Consider the following 6,000-nt stretch of genomic DNA (forward strand, 5'->3'; position numbering starts at 1 on the left):
GATTTAAACAAGCTCTTTGTCTTGTGACAAAAAATATATTTCTGTATGTTTGATTTTGCATTTGTAAATCTTCCGGTACTAGCCAGTTTAAAAAAAAAAATAAGTTGTACTATAAGCAGAAATATTCCTGTCTTCTGCAGGTGAGGAAGATAGGAATATCAGAGAGGAACTCAGAAAGTCCTAGGAAATGTGTAGTTACCTTTCTCTTCTCTAGGTCAAATCTATTTCAGTTTTTTAAAAGGAGAGTTAATAATCATTAGTAGCTGAAGCTGCTGGTATTAACCTCATAAATGTTTTGTTTTTTGGAGACAGAGTCTCTGTCACCCAGGCTGGAGTGCAGTGCCGTGATCTCAGCTCACTGCAGTCTCTGCCTCCTGGGTTCAAGTGATTCTCATGCCTCAGCCTCCTAAGTAGCTGGGACTACAGGCCCACCACCACACCCAGCTAAGTTTTGTATTTTTAGTAGAGACGGGATTTCACCATGTTGGCCAGGCTGGTCTAGAACTCCTGACTTTAAGTGATACACCTGCCTTGGCCTCCAAAATTGCTGGGATTACAGGTGTGAACCACTACACCCAGCCTGAATTTTGCTAAACAACCTGTGTATCTATGTTGGAATTTGTTAGAATTGTTTTTAATAAGTAAAGATGAGACCGGTCATTTTTTGTTCCCTTAGCTTCAAAGTTGCCTTTGATGGGTGTCTAAAGATGTGATAGTATTTTGCTTTCTACCAGAATCTCTGCTATATGCATTTGGTGTTTGTGTAATTTTTTTCTTCCAATAATTGTGGTTGAATTGATAGTGGGTTACTCTAAGAAGTTCCAGTAACACAGCTTTCCTGCATGTGGGCTCAGGATGGTCCTGGAATACTTAATACACAGATAATACCTGGCTTTAAGTATGCACAGTAGTGATTTAATGATAGATGAAACTGTCTGGACAATAAAACATTTAAAGGTGACGTATAATATTTAAACAATGTAAATGGTGAAATCATGCTGGGCTTTTTGACTCACTGCACAATAAAGGTGAATTGGATCAGATGAATAAGTGATAGTCACTTATCATAGCCAAGGTAGAGGTTAAGCAGTAGGTAGACTTTTGGGACTCCCACATGTCTGCAGATGCTGATGTCTAGACATACACATGTGTGTTGTACTTCATAGGGACCTACAATAAATATTTTATTACTTTTTACTCTCTAGAACATTCTTAACAAGCAGGCCTTACAGAGGTGAATACAGTGGTTATTCAGTATTTGGTCAGACAAAAAAAAACTCTTTTAAAAATGATTATAGGCTGGGCATGGTGAGTCACGCCTGTAATCCCTGCACTTTGGAAGGCCGAGGTGGGCAGATCACTTAAGGTCAGGAGTTCATAACCAGCCTGGCCAATGTGGTGAAACCCCGTCTCTACTAAAAATACAAAAATTAGCCAGGTGTGGTGGCGGGCACCTGTAATCTCAGCTACTCGGGAGGCTGAGGCAGGAGAATTGCTTGAACCTGGGAGGCAGAGGTTGCAGTGAGCCAAGATCACACCACTGCACTCCAACCTGGGCAACAGAGCGAGACTCTGTCTCAAAAAAAAAAAAAAAAAAAATTACAGGTGCATGTGTTAGTCTGTTCTCACACTGCTAATAAAGACATACCAGAGACCAGGTAATTTATAAAAGAAAGAGGTTTCACTGACTCACAGTTTCACCTGGCTGGGGAGGCCTCACAATCATAGTGGAAGAGCAAGGGACATCTTACATGGTGGCAGACAAGAAGATAACTTGTGCAGGATAACTCCCCCTTATAAAACCATCAGATCTTGTGAGACTTATTCAGTATCACGAGAACAGCACGGGAAAGACCTGCCCCTGTGATTCAGTTACCTCCCACCAGCTCCCTCCCACAACAGGTGAGAATTGTGGGAGCTACAATTCAAGATGAGATTTGGGTGGGGACACAGACAAACCATTTCAGTGCAATAGCATGTCATGGGTTTTAAGTGGGTATTAGTACCAGAGAAAGCACTTGTCTCAAATAATGAAACTAAGCTCTTGGGTGTTGCCAGGAATTGGTTGACATTTTCTGCTTGGTTGGCCGTGGTCATTATCTTAGTCTGTAATCCTGCTCTTTTCATATTCCCAACTGAAATGAGATGGCAGTGGAGATATTGATAACACTTATAAGTATAAAAATGCCTGTTACTCTCTACACTCTAAGGAAACCCCACAAAACTTACAAAATCACAGGTGAAAGGAGACTCCCCAGGTATCAATGACACTTTGCCCATGTAGAAAGCGTGTGCCAGGGAATGTCTGATCAAACCTAATTGTGGCTTATATTTCTGCATATTAACTTGCCATGGGTCAAGGGTATGAAATTGGAACCACCACCACCATCACCATGACCTTACCGTCATCACTGTCACTTCCACCACCGCTACCACCACCACTATTACCACCATAGTTATAGTTACTCTACCACCCAACTTCTGCACATCAATGTTGAAGTAAAATGCAAGTGTTTGTGGTGCTACAAAATGGCTTCTGAGGGTTCTCACTCAGAAGTGCCTATTAACTATTACCAAGACTTACTTACTGAGGTAGACTGGAGGGGCAGCATTTACTCAGAACTAAGGATTTGTGAACAGAAGTAGAAAACAAAGAGAAATTCTGAGATGAAACTGATGCTCTTGTAGTCAGTTGTTGCTTCCAACTCAAAAATACTTCTGTGGACATCGTGAACACGTCTATAGACCTATCAGAGGAAAGGAGAGCATAAGACATCTGAAAATCTTTCAAAATAAACTTCAAGTTGATAATGTAGAAAGAGGAAGTTGCTCTCTTTAATGAGCACAGAATACCCGCATAGGCATTCCCTGTGGAACCAGCATGTTTAATGAGCATATAACACTACTCAGAGCCATGCAAATCCAGGATAAATTGGCAGATTTTGGAGGGGGAAATGAAAGTCATAAAGACAGTTTAGGGACTCTTAGGAGCATTTGAAAATGTCTTGGAGATACCTGTGTATGTAGGAAATCATTGATAATTTTCTTAGCAGTGATAATTTTAGCATTGGTAATTTCTTAGCTCATCACTGCTACTTACTGAACCTACTCAGAATATTGGGGTATGCATGCTGAAGTTTTCCAGAATTAAGCAATCATTAATTCAACTATTTATTTCCAAATAGTTCAGCCAAAAAAAGCACATGTGGATATAGCAATGTTAATTATTGAATCTAGGTGGAAGGTACATGGGTATTTTTTATACAGTTTTTCAACTTTTTTATTTGTGTGAACAATTTCCAAATAGTAACTTGGAGGAAGGAGGAAATATCCTGAAAGAGGTGCATTAACTTTTGAAGTCTCTAGTTTCGAGACTAAAAAAGTTAATGAACCTCTATTATTATAGATAAATAAAATTATAGCTGTAGAGGAGGAGGAAACGGCTAATTCCTCAAAGAAGAAGCTGGCAGACAGAAGTGCCTAGATACACTATGCAAGACTAATGGGAAACATTTACTTCAGAAGTGCATTTAAACTGAGGATTAAATGACAAAAAATTATTAGTTTCTGTTTTTCATTTCTCTAATTTTGTAATTATAATATTCAAAATATAGCTCTTCCACAGTAATAATTTTGTTGGAAAGCATGAAACAAGTTTTCAGTATTTAGAATTCCCAAATCAATGACATATAACTTGTTGTCAGATTTAAAACTACACTGTCATTGCCCAGTTAAAGTTGCCTTGACAAGTAAAGGTGAAAAATGAGTAAAAATGAACTCTCCTACACTTGTCTTTTTCAATGAGTAGATCTCACTCTTACAAAGTACAATTGCCTCTTTATTAGCCTGCTGATTAATCAGTTTGCATATTAACCACAGTTAAAGTGCAGTTGAGACCCAGGGTGATTAGTGTAGGCCTGCCACCTCTCCTTCTGGGGACCTGTGCTGGCTGAAGGCACCTGTGGAGGCCAGAGCTGGGGGAGGGGAGTGGGAGAGGTGGAGCCATCCCCACCCCCTGTTGAGCCTGAGTATTGATTAGTCCATAACCCGCTTAATTCCCTCCTGGATAGTCAAGAGTAGACTCTTTTGTTACAGGTTATCGTGAACTTCCTATTCTTTTACCTTCCCTTTACTTCAGAAGTGCATTTAAACATTTTCTATTAGAATTAAGTGACAAAAAATCATTAGTTTATGTCTTTCATTCCTCTAACTCTGTATTTATAAATTTCAAAATGTAGCCTTTCCACAGCAATAATTTCAGAAAACATGAAAGAAGTCTGTTAGCCAAAAATCACCTGAAGATATGTTATGGAAAATGTATATGTAAATGAAATCATGTCTTGGATTTGTCAAAAGATCTATTGAAAGCAATGACTCAATCTGGACCACTTATGAGCATCTCTTGGAGAACTTTGGTGTGTGGGGATATGTGTGTGGGGAGGGGAGGTGTGTGTGACAGAGTCTCGTTCTATCACTCAGGTTGGAGTGCAGTGGCGTGATCTCAGCTCACTGCAACCTCCGCCTCCTGGGTTCAAGTGATTCTTGTGCCTCAGCCTCCCTATTTGCTGGAATTACATGCCTGTGCCACCACGCCCGGCTAATTTTTGTATTTTTTAGTAGAGACGGAATTTTGCCATGTTGCCCAGGCTCGTCTCCAACTCTTGACCTCAAGTGATCCGCCCACCTTGTCCTTCCAAAGTGCTGGGATTACAGGTGTGAGCCACCATGCCCTGCCACCTGGAGAACTTTTAAAAAGACGGTTGCTTAGTTCCTGATTTCCTTGGCCTGTGTAGAGCCTAGGCACGCAATTCTAAATGCACCCAAGATTGAAAGCCACTGATTCATAGTCAGTGTTCTTAAGTGGGGGTGCACACTGGAATTACCTGTGGCTCTTTTAAAAGCAAGCTGCCTGCAGAATCAGAATTTCCATGTCTGGGTTGTACCGTTAGTTAGTAACTACCGATTTAAGGCAACTCTCACTGGAAGCTTGGTGTGTATTGGTCAGTCAACATCTAATGTATTTGTTTTATAAGCTCAGATTTGTGTATATCAGACTGAGAGCAACACCTGTGCTTGGAAACATTCCTCTCCAAACAAGAGTTAATAAATAAAGAAAAGGGATGAGTCTAAACTGAAGCCTGATTGTCTGGGGTGATTGTAATAGCATGGTGCTTTCATTTCTTCTGATATAATTATTGAAAGCAACTGTCTGGTACAGCTTAATGTACTTAAGACACATTACTGTGTGTGATCCACATCAGACAGTGTTCATTACATAAATGGAACGCTATTCACTAGATGCCTTCAGTGTCAGGAGATATAATGGTGGTAACACTTATGGTGGTGGTGAAAACAGCTAATTTTGAGCTCCTATTATGTGCCTGGAAATATTCTAAGTGATTTAGCAGTATTAAGTTGTTTACAGTTCACAATATCCCTATGAAATAATTTGTTAACACCATTAAAATGATGAAGAGGCCGGGCACGATGGCTCACACCTGTAATCCCAGCACTTTGGGAGGCCAAGGTGGGTGGATCATTTGAGGTCAGGAGTTTGAGACCAGCCTGGCCAACATGGTGAAACCCTGTCTCTACTAAAAATACAAAATTTAGCTGAATGGTAGTGGTGCATGCCTGTAATCCCAGCTACTCGGGAGGCTGAGGTAGGAGAACCTCTTGAGCCTGGGAGGCAGAGGTTGCAGTGAGTCAAGATTGCGCCGCTGCACTCCAGTCTGGGCAAGATAGTGAGACCCTATCTCAAAAAAAGAAAAGAAAATGAGGAAACTGAGGCACAGACAGCTTGAGTAACTCACTTCCGGGGACACAACTTGTAAGTGGCAGAGTCACTGGCCATCTGGCTCCAGATAGCCTCATTTTATCTTGAACACTCTGCATCTGCATTGCTCAGTGCAAGAAAAAGGCCTGTAAGGAGTCCAGGTATTTTATAGTCTGTCCTCCGGGATCTTGTACTTGCTAGTATTCTTTTTTTTTTTTTTTTTT

General features: G+C 40.6%; 1 protein-coding gene across 4 annotated transcripts in view; it reads left to right on the forward strand.

Moving 5' to 3' along the window:
• The window catches only part of ANK3 (ankyrin 3, node of Ranvier (ankyrin G)), a 600,548-nt gene that overhangs the window by 474,326 nt on the left and 120,222 nt on the right, over positions 1 to 6,000 (forward strand). The window lies entirely within an intron of this gene.

This window comes from Mandrillus leucophaeus, unplaced genomic scaffold, assembly GCF_000951045.1.
Source record: "Mandrillus leucophaeus isolate KB7577 unplaced genomic scaffold, Mleu.le_1.0 Scaffold327, whole genome shotgun sequence".
NCBI lineage: Eukaryota > Metazoa > Chordata > Mammalia > Primates > Cercopithecidae > Mandrillus > Mandrillus leucophaeus.